Below are 19,700 nucleotides of genomic sequence, written 5' to 3'. Positions count from 1 at the left end.
TTAACAAGCACAAGCTTTCTTCATCACGATAGCCACAATAAAGACGTTTATTGTCTTAGCTAAAGATGAAAAAAATGATACTAGGATTTCCAAGAAGTTCATGGAAGTGGAATTAAAAGATAAACTTACAGGCTGACACTATGTTTGCGTGTTAAGTTGCTGCTTATGATGCTTGCAGCCCAGAGGGGTACCTGCTTGTATTCTGGCTTTTCTGCCCCGCGATTTATTTAGTTGTTTATTTATTTATTTTTATTACTACAGTTTTAATTTATGACACAGTTTAATGGGCTTTGGGGTTTCCCCTCCCTCTCCGCACTTCACCCCCATTTTATCCTCTCCAGTTTTTCAACAGGTGTCAAGTACCCTCACACATCCATCATATTGTCATTGAGGTGTCTCCCAACAATGCAGGAATTTATCTGTCATTTCACTATGAGTCCATCCTTGTATTGCAACTACGGGAATATACTTCCCTCTGTTTCTGCCTATGGATCTATTTATTTCAACTTCACTTCCATTATACCTCACCTTAGGTACAGCCCACCACAGGTTGAGAAAGAAAAAGAAAGAAAAAAGATTAAATAATATATTCATTTTATTAGGATTCTTTTTTTACTAGTTTGAAAGACAGAATACAGAGAGAAGGAAAGAAGAGATAGATCTACCATCAGCTAGTTCACTTGCCAAATGGCCGCAGTGACAATAGCTCAGTTGAATTGTATCTAGCAGTAAGAGACAGGGGGCTCCTTTGGATCTTCTAGATGGGTTTAAAGACCCAAGTACTTGGGCCATACGCCACTGCTTTCCCAAACCTTAAGCAGAGAGCCATATTGGAAGTGAAACAACTAGGGCTTGAATGGTGTCCATATGGGATGCCAGTGCCAAAGGTGACAACTCACACACAATGCCATGGCACCAGCCCTGGTTTATTGGATTTACATGGAGATATTATGTATGCACAAATGAGAACTATAGTTTTGAAAAACAGGCACAATCATTTCAGAGAGTGAGGGATTCATAACAATGATGATAACGTGGGAAAGAAGAATATATTGAACTTCATGTGGTCAATTCTAGGAAGCAATATTAGTAAAATTATTATGCGATATCACAACTGGACAACCTTTATACTCTATAATGGCTTTCAAAAATAAAGGAAAACATGTACTTGTCTCTCTGGCTCTGACTTATCTCTTCATTTGTTTGCATTTTATACATTTATTTTCATTTAAGGCAAAGTTACAAAGAGATAGAGACACAGAGTTCCTCCATCTTCTGGTTTAATCCTCAAGTGACTACACAGCTGGGGAGGGTCCAGGTGGAAGACAGAAGACAGGAACTTCTTCAGACAGTACCCACGAGTTCAGGGGTTCAAATGGATTGGGCCATACCCCATGCTTTCCTTGGCACTTTAGCAAAGACTGGATAGGAAAGTTCCAGGTAGGAATAATGTTTTCCATTTCTTTGTCAAACTTCTCCACTTGGTGTTCCGATGAATAATGCCATGTGTGTGTGGCAAACTGTGTGAAAACACACTTAACTACACACCCTTCCAATCACTGTCCATTCCCTGGGTCACTTATGCTCGTGGCAACTTATGCTCCAGCCACATAATGGAAGCACATGTGTCATGAGTAATACAGACAGTTCATAATGTAGTCATGATACTGAAGTATTGACTTATCTCGAAGACTTTCTCCTCTATTTTTAAAAAGAAACCTGGAGCTGACCTAGTGGCATAATGGTAAATCCACAGTCTGTGTCAACACCATTCCACATAAGCACTGGTTCAAGTCCTGGCTGCTCCACTTCCAATCCAGCTCCCTACTAATGCACCTGAGAACACACTGGTGGAAGACAATGAAGTGCCTGGACCTCTTCACCATGAGGAGGACAGAAAACAAATCCTGACTCCTGGCTTTGGCCTGCCTCATCTCTACTAACCATAAATTAACCAGTTGATGGAAGATGTTCTCTCTTTCTCTCTCCCTCCATCTCTCTCTTTCTCTCTTTCTCTCTCTCTTTCTCTTTCTTTCTTCTCTTTCATCTGACTCTCTTTATTTTTCGCTGTGTAACTTAACATTTTGAATAAATGATTAACTCTTTAAATGACCTTAAGGAGCAAATACAACATATTTCTGTTACCATTCTCTCATTCCGAGTTAAACAGGGTTCGGTTTTGTATCCTGTAATGCTCCCCTATCACTCTCTTGATCTCCATGTGACCACTCTTCTAGCCTTCCTGGACCTTGACAAGTACTCTCTTCCCTTAGCTCTACCTTCCTTCTGTTCCCACTGCACTGTTCCTCAGAGCTGAACATGGATGTCATCATACACTCATTCAAGCCTCCGTTGTGATGGCATCTCCTCATACAAACCACCTGGAAATGCCTACGAGAGGCTGCCCTGGCTCAGAACATTCAAGATTTCATTCATGAGATCATGAGAAACTGAAATAGACCTGTAAACAGGATGGACATCAAATCGGTAGGGAAATCCATCCCAACAATGAAAAGCAAAGGACCAGATGCCTTCACTGATGAATTCTACTAAACATTTCAAAAAGGAGGAGGAAATCCATTAAACGCTTCCTATGAAGGCCATGTCACCTTAGTACCAAAAACTAGATACAGACACAACAGAGAAACAGAACTACAGGCCAATATTCCTGATGAACACAGAAGCAATAATCCTTCACAAAATAACACCCACCAGATGCTATAATGCATCAGACAGATGATCCACCCGCACCAGAGGAGATTAATCTCTGGGATGCAGGGAAGCTAGAAGGTTGGAATTCCATCTAGTCTTCCATGTGGGTGGCAGCAGAACAACTACTTGACCATTTTCTGCTGTTCCAAGTCACATTATCAAGGAGATGGATCAGAGCTGGAGCAGCTAGGACTTCAACCAGTGCCCATAATGGACACCAGCATTATACAATGATGCTGGTCTGAAGAAAAACCTTAATGAAATACAAATTCAGAATCATGAATTGACAGATTTCAATGCATATTGTTGCACTGCTCTAATTAAAATAACCTAGATATAAAAGATGGCAACTAGGGTTTATGAGGCTCCCTAAATTTTGTGATCCCATACGAGCCCACTTCAAGTTCTGGCTGATGGACTTCTAACCAGATACCGGATAATGCACCTGGGAAAGCAACAGAGCTGGTCCAAACCCTAAGGCCCTGACAAACTTGTAGGAGTCCAGATGAAGTTCCTAGCTTCCCTTCCGGAATAGGGCTTAAGCAGCACTGGAATTACACAGTCTACTGGGTGAAACAGCGGTTGGAGGATCTCTCTGTGTCCATCTCCCCCTCTCTCCTTCTCTCTGGCTCTCTATTCCTCCTTCTCTGACTCGCCATCTTTATCTTGCCATCTCTCTGTAAGTCTGAGTTTCAAATAAATTAATGCATAGTTTAAAACTCAATGAAACCAATGAAACAGAATATAAATCACGCATGATTTTACAAACAAATAATGTTTGACAAATGAGCTAAAATGACTCCCTGGATGAAGAATAGTCTCTTTAGCAGATGGTGTTTGGAACACTATATTAGCACATCAGGAGTTTGCAAACAAGACCTTAACCTTATACTCCATACAGAAATCAACTTGCAGTTTTAATTAAACGCATGTAATGGTCAAATGTTAACAAAGGAGAAATGTTGCAAGGCATTGGCCTAGTCAAAGACTTCCTGAATAATATTTAATATGCACAGGTAATAAGAGAAAAAATAGATGAATTGAATTACATCAAGATAATAAGCTTCTGTACAGCAAAGGAAACAATCAACCACTTGAAGAGACATCCAACAGAATGGTGTAAATTACACTCAAAGTAAGACACTAAGCAAGGATTAGCTTCCAAAATCAATGAAAATGGCAAATAAAACTCAACAATAAAATATATCTAGCTATGATCTCCTATGTCAGAGAAGCTGCCACCAGGACTAGGCCCTTAGGGAGGAAGAGGACAGAAGATGGCTGATGACCCCAGGGCTGCCAACAGGAGCCTGGAGAGCTGGAAGATCAAGAAGCTCATTAAGAGCTTGCAGGCAGCTTTTGGCAATGGCACCAGCATGATAGCACTGTGATCATTCCTCCCAAAGACCAAAGAGTTTGGAGCTGCAGCTAACATTAACTCAGGAGAAAATCACATTTCAGACCTGGGAAATATTACATCTGCACAGCAAAAGCTCAAACTTTACAACAAAGTACCTCCAAATGGCCTGCTTGTTTACTGTGGAACAATTATAACAGAAGAAAGGCAAGGCAAGGCAAGACAAGGAAGGTCAACATAGAGGTTGAAACCTTCCAAACCATTGAACACATCATTGCATTTGTGTAACAATTAATTCCACACTGAGACCCTTACATCAACACTTGCAGATGATAGCAGAAGGAGTTCATTGCAGTAGATGGCAGTGGTGCAGTTTTGGCACACTCCAGGGAAACACAAGAGAAGTCCTGCACAAATTCACTGTGGAGCTCCTTATGAAACACAGCAGAGGAGCCCAGTCAGCTGTGCCTTTTGTCTGTTCAAGAATGGAAAAGCAACATACTTATGTTCAGAAAGTAGCAGAGACTGTTGTGAAACTGTTGATCTTTAGGGACAAAGAGAATGATCTTATTTTTGCTGAATCAGCTGGCTTTAATACTGAACTAAGTCAATCTGATAGGTTTGATCAGAGGTTGCAATCCAAAGTTCTAAAATGAGTTGATACACCGAATGGGTGTGAAAATGGATTCAACCAAACAATGAGTTGTCTACTGAAGTTTTCTCCAACGGGAAGTTCATTCAAGAGAGGAAACAAAGCAGTAAGTACTGCTCTGGAGTTGAAGATATGCTAAAAGCTTAGGAAATGGGAGCTGGAAAAATTCTAATTGTCTATGAACATTTGGAAAGAATGAAATATGTTCTTCATGGCCAAAGCCCTGAAGAGGAGAAAATTCTTTATCTAACTCCAGAACAAGAGAAAGACAAATTTCATTTCAACACAAAAGAGACAGGAAAAAAACAGCAATATAACCTAGAAAATGAATGGAGCATAGGAGAGAGAGATCTGAGGCCCCACATTGATAGGAGCTCAATTCACAATAGCAAAGCTATGGAATCGGCCAAGGTGTCTTCCAACTAATGAATGGTTAAAGGAAATTTGATGAATAGGCAAATGATGGGATCATACTTAGTCGTTAAAAAGAATGAAATCTTGTCTTTTGCACCAAAATGATTGACTCAAGACCATCCGTGTCACATAAATAAGGCAGGGGACCCCCACTGTGTCTTCAGAGGTTAAGCCTGTGGTGTTGGAATCCTACACAGGTGCTTCTGTCCCTGATGATCCAAGTCCTATCCAGCTCTTTGCTAATATGCTAAGAGAATCATCAGGGGTTCACCTAACCTCTTGGACTCCAGAACCAGCAGAGAAGACCTGAATCGGTCCCTGACCGTTAGTTCCAAGGGCACATCTCCGGGCAATGACCCCTTTTGAGAAATGAATCAGCAAGTGTAAGATCAATGTGTGTCTTCCTCTCTCTCTTTCTCTTCTTTTCAATGGAAAACATGGCTTTTAAAGAGAAAGAAAGAAAGAAAGAAAGAAAAAAAAAGAAAGAAAGAAAGAAAGAAAGGAAGGAAGGAAGGAAGGAAGGAAGGAAGGAAGAAAGAAAGAAAGAAAGAAAGAAAGAAAGAAAGAAAGAAAGAAAGAAAGAAAGAGAGAAAGAAAGAAAGAGAGAGAGAAAGAAAGAAAGAAAGAAAGAAAGAAAGAAAGAAAGAAAGAAAGAAAGAAAGAAAGAAAGAAAGGAAGAAAGGAAGGAAGGAAGGAAGGAAGGAAGGAAGGAAGGAAGGAAGGAAGAAAGAAAGAAAGAAAGAAAGAAAGAAAGAAAGAAAGAAAGAAAGAAAGAAAGGCAGAAAGGCGAAATAAAGGAAGGAAGGAAGGAAAAGAAAGAAAGATGGAAGGAAGACAGAAGGAAGAGAGGAGAGGAGTGAAAAGAAAGAAGGCAGAAAAAGAACAAAGGAAGAGAATCCTGAACTCTGCAGAAACATAAATATATACTTTCTCCTATTTGTGCAAGTGAATGTAGAGTTTAACATTGTATAGATGTCATATGTTTTGGTATTGTTATAAACATTGCTTCACTGAATTATACCACTTGAATGACAATCTATTCTCTTTTCCAGAGTAGCATCACTGCCATAAATCCCTCCCTCTACACATTACTATCTCTGTTTTCAGGAAAAATTAGTAATCATTTGTATGTGATGTACGTGATGTTTGCATGTGTACCAATATGGTGGGGCCAGTGCCATGATGTATTAGGCTAAGCTTTTCCCTTTACTATCCACATCCTGATGTTGGCAGAGTCCTAGCTGATACACTGCTGATCTAAGTTCATGCTTATGGTCTTGGAAAGCAGCAGAAAGCATCTGAAGGCCTTGGGACCCTGTTGCTATATCAGAGACCTAGAGGAGGCTACTGGCTCCTGGTTTTAAGATAGCTAAGCTACAGCCATTATGGCCATTCAAGCAGTGAACCAGTGATGTAAACTTCTCTCTTTCTCTTTCTCTCTCTCCCTCCCTTTGACCTGTGTAAACCTTTGTTTCAACTAGAGATAAAGTAAATTTTTAAAAAGATAAGATAAATAGAGCAAAGATTGTATTAAACACTGTAAATAATTGTTAAATCCATTTTTTTCTTTCCTTTTTTTTAAGCAGTCATTGTGTAATTGGCATCCTAAAGGAAAACATAATGTTCTACAAAGGATATGTTGATGACATTTCATGATTTATCATCAAATGTGTTTGGGGAAGGGAACTCCTGTAACATGGAACATTTAATAATCAAATCCAGCAATAACATGACATCAGGGGCTCTTTGGCCTTAACACCAAATTGGTGGTGTGTTGGATGAGCACATTCAGATCGCGGACGATGTAACATTCACCTTGATACTCATTAACCCGGATCCACTGATGCTCTGAGAATGGGAGCCAGAATGGAAGCAGAGCCTGGTCAGATGCCAACTCAGCTGGTTCCACTTGGTTTCTTTTCCAAAACCCTGAACTTTACACACCTGACACTACCACATAGATGTGAGTAAGTGCTTAATCCCTGTACAAAGTGATGCTTTCTTTGATTCTTCAGACGTGTACTCTCATACCTTCCCACTGAGTTAGCAACATTTCCTACACAGCGAGGCTCTCAAATACCCACATGCCAAAGGTAACCCACAGTTGTAGCAGCTATCTGTACAAGACATTAGTAAGTCTATGGGGAGATTGATGTTAATCTCAGGTCTTTCCCAAGAAGCCTTTGCCCATGCCAGGGTCTTTCAGAGGTGCCATGAATTCTTCCCTAAACACACGAAGACATAGACATAGATCCTTATTACTCCTAGTTAATTGTTGCACAATGTGTAACCAGGGGTCTTGTTTTACACATCTAGAGCATAAATTACAACTTTTTAAAGAGATCTTCTATATTGATTTGAAAGAGATAGTAACACAATACATGGAACTTAACACTTCACTCTACCTGTGCCCCTTCCACCACAGCTGAATGCCTCAGTGGCCAAAGCCAGAAACCTGAAATTCCCTCCCAGTCTTATACGTATGTGGTAAAGTCCCCAATACTTGTCCTTCCTCCACTACTATTCCAGTCACAGTACCAGGCAGATGGATGGAAAGTGAGTCAGCCAGGACTCAAACTGGCACTCCAATAAGGAATGCCGTCATCCCAAGCAGAAACTCAACTGCCCCACCTCAGTGCTGGCCCCTATGCTGCATTCCTGACAACTTAAAGTACAACGCTGTGCATGACATCTCCCGAGCTCATTCATCTTGCTTCATTGGGACATAAGAAATGCCTCTTCCCCACCACTCTGCCCAGTACCACTCCTTCACTCCTTCACTCATTGATTCCACAAATCTGAGTGCTGTGGGCAACATATCTAAATAATGTAGTTCTTTCATGTGGAGTCATGTAAAATTCTTCCAGGACTAGCATCTTTTCACGGAGGATAATGTCCCCCAGATTCTTTCATTTCCCCCAAGACACAGGGTTTCCTTCTTTCTAAGTCTTCATCACATTCTTTTGTACATATATTCCTGATTTCTCTCACCAGTCCTCTGACAAGGAGCGATCTAGGCTGTCCCTAGCTATGGCTGCTGTGAGCAGTGCCACAATGGATGCAGCATTTGAAAGAGCTCCTCAAGGCCCTAGTTCAGCATTTGGAAAACATTGGTATGTAGGGCGCCTGAAGTATTTGGCAGTACAACTTTGATGTTTTGGAAAACACTCTCTTTTCTAGAAGAGACATCATTTTGTGCTCTGACCAACGATGTGTAGGATTTTCAATCTCTGCACATCTTTGTCAACATTTATTGTTCTTTGTATTTTTGGCAATAGACACCCCGAGTTGAGACAATACCTCTGTGTGGTTTAGATTTGTATTTCCCTGATTGCTTGTGGTATTTGCCGCTCTTCACACAACTGTGAGATACCAGTGGGATTTTGGAGAAATGTTTATTCATGTATTTAACAGATTTTTTATAAGTAGTTTATAAACTTTAAGTTTGTAAGCTAAACTTACTTGTTTATTTACATATTTATTTCTTTTAAAAGGTACAGTGACAGAAGGAGTGACAGCAAATGAGACAAAGCAACAGAGAGGAAGTTTTTCCATCTGCCAAATCACCACCAATGGCCACAACAGCCAGGGCTGTGGTAATTAACACCAGGAGCCAGGAACATCATCCCAGTGTTCCCTGCCATTTTTTGCAGAGCCAGGAATTCACTCCTCATTTCTGAATTTCCCATTTTCCCTTTGTCCTTTCTATTCTCTTTCCTACCTCCAACAACCTGTGTGCAAACAGCCTGACTGCATCAACCTCCACATTTATGGCAACACTGGGACCCTTATGCTTTGTATTCACTAGAAACCGGGTTTTCTGATGGGTCCTCAGTCCTGGGATTGAGTTGCAAGGACCAGCAGCAAATGCCCACAGACACAGGAGTTCAGGGTTGAGAGTCCCTGTGCAAAGAGGAAGAAATCCTCTCAACTGGGACACAGAATGAGAAACACTGCATGCGTGAATCCATTTTTTTTCTCTGCTTCCTGCTCACAGTGATGAGAGCCACGCTACTGGGTCATCTGAGTTGTTTGATTTTGGGAAATCTGCTTTCTAATGTGTGCATGGTCTGTTGGAATTGCAGCAGGGCTCTGCCCTGATTACACATTCCCTTTTGTATTTGTTTTTCTTCAGGCCATTCTAGTACCTCTGTTTGTCAAATTCATCTTGATGATGTTAGCCAGTTATCTCCATGACTGCCATAACTGATCTTCCTGTCCCTCATTTTTTTTCTGTTTCAGAATGACATAGTGAGACACTGTTCTGAAGAAAACTTGTGAACTATTTGACCTTACTTTAGACTTGCTTTCAAGTCTACTGTGATCTTCAGTGGAAATGTAAAGGCTTCAACATCTTGTTGTAATAAATTCTTTACCTTGCATTCTGCTGCTGGTCTTGCTGTCCTGCAGCTTTAGGTCTTGAGTCAATGGTGTTTTTGTCCTTTGGTGTCAGGAGTAAGTATCTGCAGAGAGTCCACATCCTGGTCCTCATGGCTGCCTGAGCTTCAGGCAGCACACAACTATCATCCTATGTTATTTCACAGATTGTCACTTTTATGGTAATGAATGCAAACCATGTAGAAGGTGAAAAGCAATGAAAAGGGTTCATTGGTTACCAATACTGTCTTGTCCCTGGTTCAGCTACTACACTAGGGAATTGGGCATCTAGTAACAGAACACAGGATGGAATCTAGGCTGTGCCACTTCTGATCCAACTTCCTGCTAATGAACTTGGGAAAGCAGTGAATGATGGTTCTGGCACGTGTGTTCTTGCCACCCACCAGGAAGGCCTTGGCCCACTCTAGATGTTGAGGCCTCTTGTGGATCTCTGTTTCCATCACATTCCCTTTCTTTCTAACGACATTTCTCTCTCTCTCTCTCTCTCTCTCTCTCTCTCTCTCTCTCTCTCTTACATACACACACACACACTCACACACACACACTCACTCACTGCCTTTCAACTTATCAAATTAATCATTTTTCTAAATGTGCTTTTTGTTTTCACTGATTGACACTCTCAGTTTCACAGTTTGCCTCTTGGGCTCTGTGCAGTAGCTTAGAAGCTACATTTTTCACATTGCATTGGCCAGGATCCCATGTAGGTGCCAGTTCCCTCCTGGACATCCCATTTCCTTTCCTGCTCCCAGCTTGGAGCATGGGAGTGGTCGAGGATAGCAAAAATCCTTGAGACACCTCACCCAAATTTGAAACCCAGAGCAAGCTCAGGGCTTCTTCTAGAATATATGTACAATAGAAAGCAATTAAGACTTACAAGGAAAGACACAACACCGCTACTTATGAAAACTGGAAGAATCTGGAGGACATTACCCTCAGGGAAATGATGCCAGTCCTGGAAGAATTTTACATGATTCTACATGAAAGATGTACATTATTTAGATATGCTGCCCACAGCACTCAGATTTGTGGAAACAATGAGTGAAGGAGTGGTAGCAGGGCAGAGTGGTGGGGAGGAGGTGTGTCTAACAACAGGACTAAGTCTGAATGAAACAAGGCAGCTGAGTTCAGGAGATGTTTTGCACACTGTTTTATTCAAGACATCAGAAATGTAGCATAGTGACATTACTGAGGTGGGGCATGTTGAGTTTCTACCTAGAACAACTGCATCCCACATTGGCTACCAGCTTGAGTCCTGCCTGCCCCACTTTCAATCCATCTCCCTGGTAATCGACAAGGGACCTTGCCACATGCATGTGAGTCCTGGTTGGAATTCAATCATCCTGGCTTTGTCCTTGCTCAGTTTGGCTTCTGAGAGCTGTTTTGAGGTCAACAGTGAATGGAAGATCTGCTTCTCCTTTCTCCTTTTTGGTTTTGTTACTATGGCTTTCAAACAAATCAATAAAAACTCTTAATTATATGTTTTCATTTGTGCTGTAGAAGTATAAACAAGACCCCCAAACACACCATGCACAAAAATTAACTAACAATGTGTAACATCAGTGAGCTGCTATGTTAAAGGAGGATTTGAGGACAACATTGTAAAACACTCACTCAGGCAAAGGCTTCTTGGAACAGATGCAAGATTTGCAGGCAATAAAGGAAAAGCAGATAAATGGGACCACATCCAGCTAACAGCTTCTGCATTGCAGAGAACATTCAACAAACTGAAGATGCAAATGAAAGATTGGAAGAAAATATTAACAACATATCAAAGTGATAAAGAATTCATATCCAGGACCTTCATAGACCTTGAGCTAAGAAATACATGAAATCTATTTTCTTTGTATTAAGGAAAATGAAACATAAGATATTAGAAATTCTGCAAATAACAAACATACAGTTTTTCATTTTAATTACAAAATTGATACACCACAGACAGGGTTACATATACTTTCACTGTCTCCCTGCTTTTTGTAGAATGAGAATGTAAGTCCTGGGTCTGGGACATAGCATTTAACTCATCAAAGTTAGTAAATGCATGAGGAGAGGATAATACTAAAAATCAGTTTGGAACTTGCAAATCCTGTGGCAAAAAGGGAAGACATGGAAGGTGAGAGAAAGATTGGTATCTGAACAAGATGGACAGTTCTTATCATAAGCATTTTGTAATTTTTCATTACAAATAATTCCTACTTATCACTTTTAAAAGTTTGTGCCTTAGTAGTGGAAATGTTGTACATCATTCCCCAAATAAAATGCTTTTAATGTCCCCAATGATAGATGCCACAAGTCTGGGTTGCACTTATTTGTGGAATCTGTGAGCTTTATTGTACAGGAAAGGTTACTCAGGGGGAATATAAAAGTGCATTTGTCTGAAGGATCAAAGCCACTTTGCAGAAGGATTAGAAACTTAACCACATCTTTTTGGTAGTGTCAGGTGTGTAAAGTTCAGGGTTTTGGAAAAGAAACCAAGTAGAACCACCTGAGTTGGCATCTGACCAGGCTCTGCTTCCATTCTGGCTCCCATTCTCAGAGCATCAGTGGGATCCGGGTTAGTGTGCATAAGGTGAAGGTGACATCGTCCCTGAACTGAAAGTTGTCAATCAGCACACCACCAAGTTGGTGTTAATGCCAAAGAGCCCCTAATGCCATGTTATTGCTGGGTTTGATTATTAAATGTTCCATGTTAATTGAGTTCCTTTCCCCAAGGAGATTCAGTGATGAAGTGTATAACATAATTTGATCATTATCCATGCACATTCATATTCTGCTCCCTAAAATCACTTACATGCTGTCTATTTGTTGCTTAAAATTTTGATTTCAAATTTGTTTTACAATTTTGCTATACTCATTTTATTTAGGTTTTGTTATATTTGTGGTTTTGAAATTTTTTTTTAAGACAGAAAGAGAAGGACAGAGTTCATATTCACCACTTCACTCCCCAACTTGGTTACTGCAACAATACCAAGCAAAGAATGCAATTCCAGGTCTCCTGCAGAGGTCACAGGAACCCAGCAATCTAAGCCATTCCCACTGTCTCTCAGGGTCTGTAGTAGCAGGAAGCTGGAGTCTGGAGAGGAAGCTGGGAATTGAACCCAGTAGCCTAGGTGCATCGTGGATTTTGTTCCTGCAGGCTGTCCTTCCCTAGTCAAAGACACAATGAAAGATGCCGAAGAATGGACAGGGAATGAACAGAAGCGAGTTCTGGATGCCTCTGAACACACGTCTGGGCCACTTCTCCCTTCATGCCTGCTTGGCAGCACAGTGCATGCACACTAAATGGCAGCCACTGAGGGACTAGGGAAGAAGGTTGGCTTATGTCTTTGCAAGATTTTAAGATTGGGACTACACTGTGGTTTAACATTTAAAAGCACATTTTTATTTAACAAACACAAGCTTTCTTCATCAAGATAGCCACAATAAAGACATTTATTGTCTTAACTAAAGATGAAAATTATGATACTAGGATTTCCAAGAAATTCATGGAAGTGGAATTAAAAGATAAACTTACAGGCTGACACTGTGTTTGCATGTTAAGTTGCTGCTTATGATGCTTGCAGCCCAGAGGGGTACCTGCTTGTATTCTGGCTTTTCTGCCCCGCGATTTATTTAGTTGTTTATTTATTTATTTATTTATTTACTTACTAGTTTTTAAATTTATGACACAGTTTAATGGGCTTTGGGGTTTCCCCTCCGTCTCCGCACTTCACCCCCATTTTATCCTCTCCAGTCTTTCAACAGATGTCAAGTACCCTCACACATCCATCATATTGTCATTGAGGTGTCTCCCAACAATGCAGGAGTTTATCTGTCATTTCACTGAGTGCATCCTTGTATTGCAACTACGGGAATATACTTCCCTCTATTTCTGCCTATGGACCTATTTATTTCAACTTCACTTCCATTATACCTCACCTTAGGTACGGCCCACCACAGGTTGAGAAAGAAAAAGAAAGAAAAAAGATTAAATAATATATTCATTTTATTAGGATTCTTTTTTTACTAGTTTGAAAGACAGAATACAGAGAGAAGGAAAGAAGAGATAGATCTACCATCAGCTAGTTCACTTGCCAAATGGCCGCAGTGACAATAGCTCAGTTGAATTGTATCTAGCAGTAAGAGACAGGGGGCTCCTTTGGATCTTCTAGATGGGTTTAAAGACCCAAGTACTTGGGCCATACACCACTGCTTTCCCAAACCTTAAGCAGAGAGCCATATTGGAAGTGAAACAACTAGGGCTTGAATGGTGTCCATATGGGATGCCAGTGCCAAAGGTGACAACTCACACACAATGCCATGGCACCAGCCCTGGTTTATTGGATTTACATGGAGATATTATGTATGCACAAATGAGAACTATAGTTTTGAAAAACAGGCACAATCATTTCAGAGAGTGAGGGATTCATAACAATGATGATAACGTGGGAAAGAAGAATACATTGAACTTCATGTGGTCAATTCTAGGAAGCAATATTAGTAAAATTATTATGCGATATCACAACTGGACAACCTTTATACTCTATAATGGCTTTCAAAAATAAAGGAAAACATGTACTTGTCTCTCTGGCTCTGACTTATCTCTTCATTTGTTTGCATTTTATACATTTATTTTCATTTAAGGCAAAGTTACAAAGAGATAGAGACACAGAGTTCCTCCATCTTCTGGTTTAATCCTCAAGTGACTACACAGCTGGGGAGGGTCCAGGTGGAAGACAGAAGACAGGAACTTCTTCAGACAGTACCCACGAGTTCAGGGGTTCAAATGGATTGGGCCATACCCCATGCTTTCCTTGGCACTTTAGCAAAGACTGGATAGGAAAGTTCCAGGTAGGGATAATGTTTTCCATTTCTTTGTCAAACTTCTCCACTTGGTGTTCCGATGAATAATGCCATGTGTGTGTGGCAAACTGTGTGAAAACACACTTAACTACACACCCTTCCAATCACTGTCCATTCCCTGGGTCACTTATGCTCGTGGCAACTTATGCTCCAGCCACATAATGGAAGCACATGTGTCATGAGTAATACAGACAGTTCATAATGTAGTCATGATACTGAAGTATTGACTTATCTCGAAGACTTTCTCCTCTATTTTTAAAAAGAAACCCGGAGCTGACCTAGTGGCATAGTGGTAAATCCACAGTCTGTGTCAACACCATTCCACATAAGCACTGGTTCAAGTCCTGGCTGCTCCACTTCCAATCCAGCTCCCTACTAATGCACCTGAGAACACACTGGTGGAAGACAATGAAGTGCCTGGACCTCTTCACCATGAGGAGGACAGAAAAGAAAATCCTGACTCCTGGCTTTGGCCTGCCTCATCTCTACTAACCATAAATTAACCAGTTGATGGAAGATGTTCTCTCTTTCTCTCTCCCTCCATCTCTCTCCTTCTCTCTTTCTCTCTCTCTTTCTCTTTCTTTCTTCTCTTTCATCTGACTCTCTTTATTTTTCGCTGTGTAACTTAACATTTTTGAATAAATGATTAACTCTTTAAATGACCTTAAAGAGCAATCACAACATATTTCTGCTACCATTCTCTCATTCCGAGTTAAACAGGGTTCGGTTTTGTATCCTATAATGCTCCCCTATCACTCTCTTGAACTCCATGTGACCACTCTTCTAGCCTTCCTGGACCCTGACAAGCACTCTCTTCCCTTAGCTCTACCTTCTTTCTGATCCCACTGTTCCTCACAGCTGAACATGGATGTCATCATACACTCATTCAAGCCTCCGTTGTGATGGCATCTCCTCATACAAACCACCTGGAAATGCCTACGAGAGGCTGCCCTGGCTCAGAACATTCAAGATTTCATTCATGAGATCATGAGAAACTGAAATAGACCTGTAAACAGGATGGACATCAAATCGGTAGGGAAATCCATCCCAACAATGAAAAGCAAAGGACCAGATGCCTTCACTGATGAATTCTACTAAACATTTCAAAAAGGAGGAGGAAATCCATTAAACGCTTCCTATGAAGGCCATGTCACCTTAGTACCAAAAACTAGATACAGACACAACAGAGAAACAGAACTACAGGCCAATATTCCTGATGAACACAGAAGCAATAATCCTTCACAAAATAACACCCACCAGATGCTATAATGCATCAGACAGATGATCCACCCGCACCAGAGGAGATTAATCTCTGGGATGCAGGGAAGCTAGAAGGTTGGAATTCCATCTAGTCTTCCATGTGGGTGGCAGCAGAACAACTACTTGACCATTTTCTGCTGTTCCAAGTCACATTATCAAGGAGATGGATCAGAGCTGGAGCAGCTAGGACTTCAACCAGTGCCCATAATGGACACCAGCATTATACAATGATGCTGGTCTGAAGAAAAACCTTAATGAAATACAAATTCAGAATCATGAATTGACAGATTTCAATGCATATTGTTGCACTGCTCTAATTAAAATAACCTAGATATAAAAGATGGCAACAAGGGTTTATGAGGCTCCCTAAATTTTGTGATCCCATACGAGCCCACTTCAAGTTCTGGCTGATGGACTTCTAACCAGATACCGGATAATGCACCTGGGAAAGCAACAGAGCTGGTCCAAACCCTAAGGCCCTGACAAACTTGTAGGAGTCCAGATGAAGTTCCTAGCTTCCCTTCCGGAATAGGGCTTAAGCAGCACTGGAATTACACAGTCTACTGGGTGAAACAGCGGTTGGAGGATCTCTCTGTGTCCATCTCCCCCTCTCTCCTTCTCTCTGGCTCTCTATTCCTCCTTCTCTGACTCGCCATCTTTATCTTGCCATCTCTCTGTAAGTCTGAGTTTCAAATAAATTAATGCATAGTTTAAAACTCAATGAAACCAATGAAACAGAATATAAATCACGCATGATTTTACAAACAAATAATGTTTGACAAATGAGCTAAAATGACTCCCTGGATGAAGAATAGTCTCTTTAGCAGATGGTGTTTGGAACACTATATTAGCACATCAGGAGTTTGCAAACAAGACCTTAACCTTATACTCCATACAGAAATCAACTTGCAGTTTTAATTAAACGCATGTAATGGTCAAATGTTAACAAAGGAGAAATGTTGCAAGGCATTGGCCTAGTCAAAGACTTCCTGAATAATATTTAATATGCACAGGTAATAAGAGAAAAAATAGATGAATTGAATTACATCAAGATAATAAGCTTCTGTACAGCAAAGGAAACAATCAACCACTTGAAGAGACATCCAACAGAATGGTGTAAATTACACTCAAAGTAAGACACTAAGCAAGGATTAGCTTCCAAAATCAATGAAAATGGCAAATAAAACTCAACAATAAAATATATCTAGCTATGATCTCCTATGTCAGAGAAGCTGCCACCAGGACTAGGCCCTTAGGGAGGAAGAGGACAGAAGATGGCTGATGACCCCAGGGCTGCCAACAGGAGCCTGGAGAGCTGGAAGATCAAGAAGCTCATTAAGAGCTTGCAGGCAGCTTTTGGCAATGGCACCAGCATGATAGCACTGTGATCATTCCTCCCAAAGACCAAAGAGTTTGGAGCTGCAGCTAACATTAACTCAGGAGAAAATCACATTTCAGACCTGGGAAATATTACATCTGCACAGTAAAAGCTCAAACTTTACAACAAAGTACCTCCAAATGGCCTGCTTGTTTACTGTGGAACAATTATAACAGAAGAAAGGCAAGGCAAGGCAAGACAAGGAAGGTCAACATAGAGGTTGAAACTTCCAAACCATTGAACACATCATTGCATTTGTGTAACAATTAATTCCACACTGAGACCCTTACATCAACACTTGCAGATGATAGCAGAAGGAGTTCATTGCAGTAGATGGCAGTGGTGCAGTTTTGGCACACTCCAGGGAAACACAAGAGAAGTCCTGCACAAATTCACTGTGGAGCTCCTTATGAAACACAGCAGAGGAGCCCAGTCAGCTGAGCCTTTTGTCTGTTCAAGAATGGAAAAGCAACATACTTATGTTCAGAAAGTAGCAGAGACTGTTGTGAAACTGTTGATCTTTAGGGACAAAGAGAATGGTCTTATTTTTGCTGAATCAGCTGGCTTTAATACTGAACTAAGTCAATCTGATAGGTTTGATCAGAGGTTGCAATCCAAAGTTCTAAAATGAGTTGATACACCGAATGGGTGTGAAAATGGATTCAACCAAACAATGAGTTGTCTACTGAAGTTTTCTCCAACGGGAAGTTCATTCAAGAGAGGAAACAAAGCAGTAAGTACTGCTCTGGAGTTGAAGATATGCTAAAAGCTTAGGAAATGGGAGCTGGAAAAATTCTAATTGTCTATGAACATTTGGAAAGAATGAAATATGTTCTTCATGGCCAAAGCCCTGAAGAGGAGAAAATTCTTTATCTAACTCCAGAACAAGAGAAAGACAAATTTCATTTCAACACAAAAGAGACAGGAAAAAAACAGCAATATAACCTAGAAAATGAATGGAGCATAGGAGAGAGAGATCTGAGGCCCCACATTGATAGGAGCTCAATTCACAATAGCAAAAAGCTATGGAATCTGTCAAGATGTCTTCCAACTAATGAATGGTTAAAGGAAATTTGATGAATAGGCAAATGATGGGATCATACTTAGTCGTTAAAAAGAATGAAATCTTGTCTTTTGCACCAAAATGATTGACTCAAGACCATCCGTGTCACATAAATAAGGCAGGGGACCCCCACTGTGTCTTCAGAGGTTAAGCCTGTGGTGTTGGAATCCTACACAGGTGCTTCTGTCCCTGATGATCCAAGTCCTATCCAGCTCTTTGCTAATATGCTAAGAGAATCATCAGGGGTTCACCTAACCTCTTGGACTCCTGAACCAGCAGAGAAGACCTGAATCGGTCCCTGACCGTTAGTTCCAAGGGCACATCTCCGGGCAATGACCCCTTTTGAGAAATGAATCAGCAAGTGTAAGATCAATGTGTGTCTTCCTCTCTCTCTTTCTCTTCTTTTCAATGGAAAATATGGTTTTTAAAGAGAAAGAAAGAAAGAAAGAAAGAAAGAAAGAAAGAAAGAAAGAAAGAAAGAAAGAAAGAAAGAGAGAAAGAAAGAAAGAAAGAAAGAAAGAAAGAAAGAAAGAAAGAAAGAAAGAAAGAAAGAAAGAAAAGAAAGAAAGAAAGGAAGGAAGGAAGGAAGGAAGGAAGGAAGGAAGGAAGGAAGAAAGAAAGAAAGAAAGAAAGAAAGAAAGAAAGAAAGAAAGAAAGAAAGAAAGAAAGAAAGAAAGAAAGAAAGAAAGAAAGAAAGAAAGAAAGAAAGGCAGAAAGGCGAAATAAAGGAAGGAAGGAAGGAAAAGAAAGAAAGATGGAAGGAAGACAGAAGGAAGAGAGGAGAGGAGTGAAAAGAAAGAAGGCAGAAAAAGAACAAAGGAAGAGAATCCTGAACTCTGCAGAAACATAAATATATACTTTCTCCTATTTGTGCAAGTGAATGTAGAGTTTAACATTGTATAGATGTCATATGTTTTGGTATTGTTATAAACATTGCTTCACTGAATTATACCACTTGAATGACAATCTATTCTCTTTTCCAGAGTAGCATCACTGCCATAAATCCCTCCCTCTTCACATTACTATCTCTGTTTTCAGGAAAAATTAGTAATCATTTGTATGTGATGTACGTGATGTTTGCATGTGTACCAATATGGTGGGGCCAGTGCCATGATGTATTAGGCTAAGCTTTTCCCTTTACTATCCACATCCTGATGTTGGCAGAGTCCTAGCTGATACACTGCTGATCTAAGTTCATGCTTATGGTCTTGGAAAGCAGCAGAAAGCATCTGAAGGCCTTGGGACCCTGTTGCTATATCAGAGACCTAGAGGAGGCTACTGGCTCCTGGTTTTAAGATAGCTAAGCTACAGCCATTATGGCCATTCAAGCAGTGAACCAGTGATTTAACTTCTCTCTTTCTCTTTCTCTTTCTCTCTCTCCCTCCCTTTGACCTGTGTAAACCTTTGTTTCAACTAGAGATAAAGTCAATTTTTAAAAAGATAAGATAAATAGAGCAAAGATTGTATTAAACACTGTAAATAATTGTTAAATCCATTTTTTTCTTTCCTTTTTTTTAAGCAGTCATTGTGTAATTGGCATCCTAAAGGAAAACATAATGTTCTACAAAGGATATGTTGATGACATTTCATGATTTATCATCAAATGTGTTTGGGGAAGGGAATTCCT

At 40.4% G+C, this 19,700-nt stretch overlaps 2 pseudogenes; both read left to right on the top strand.

The window, feature by feature from the left end:
* The first annotated feature begins 3,989 nt into the window (after positions 1-3,989).
* Positions 3,990-5,147, top strand: LOC121157567 (annotated as a pseudogene).
* An 11,759-nt stretch (positions 5,148-16,906) lies between these two features.
* Positions 16,907-18,087, top strand: LOC121157566 (annotated as a pseudogene).
* Positions 18,088-19,700: the final 1,613 nt, after the last annotated feature.

The sequence above is a fragment of the Ochotona curzoniae genome, unplaced genomic scaffold, assembly GCF_017591425.1.
Source record: "Ochotona curzoniae isolate NIBS_2020 unplaced genomic scaffold, NIBS_Ocur_1.0 contig_3527, whole genome shotgun sequence".
Taxonomy (NCBI): Eukaryota; Metazoa; Chordata; class Mammalia; order Lagomorpha; family Ochotonidae; genus Ochotona; species Ochotona curzoniae.
The sequence above is the reverse complement of the archived record's forward strand: the minus strand, read 5'-3'. Positions and strand labels throughout refer to the sequence as shown.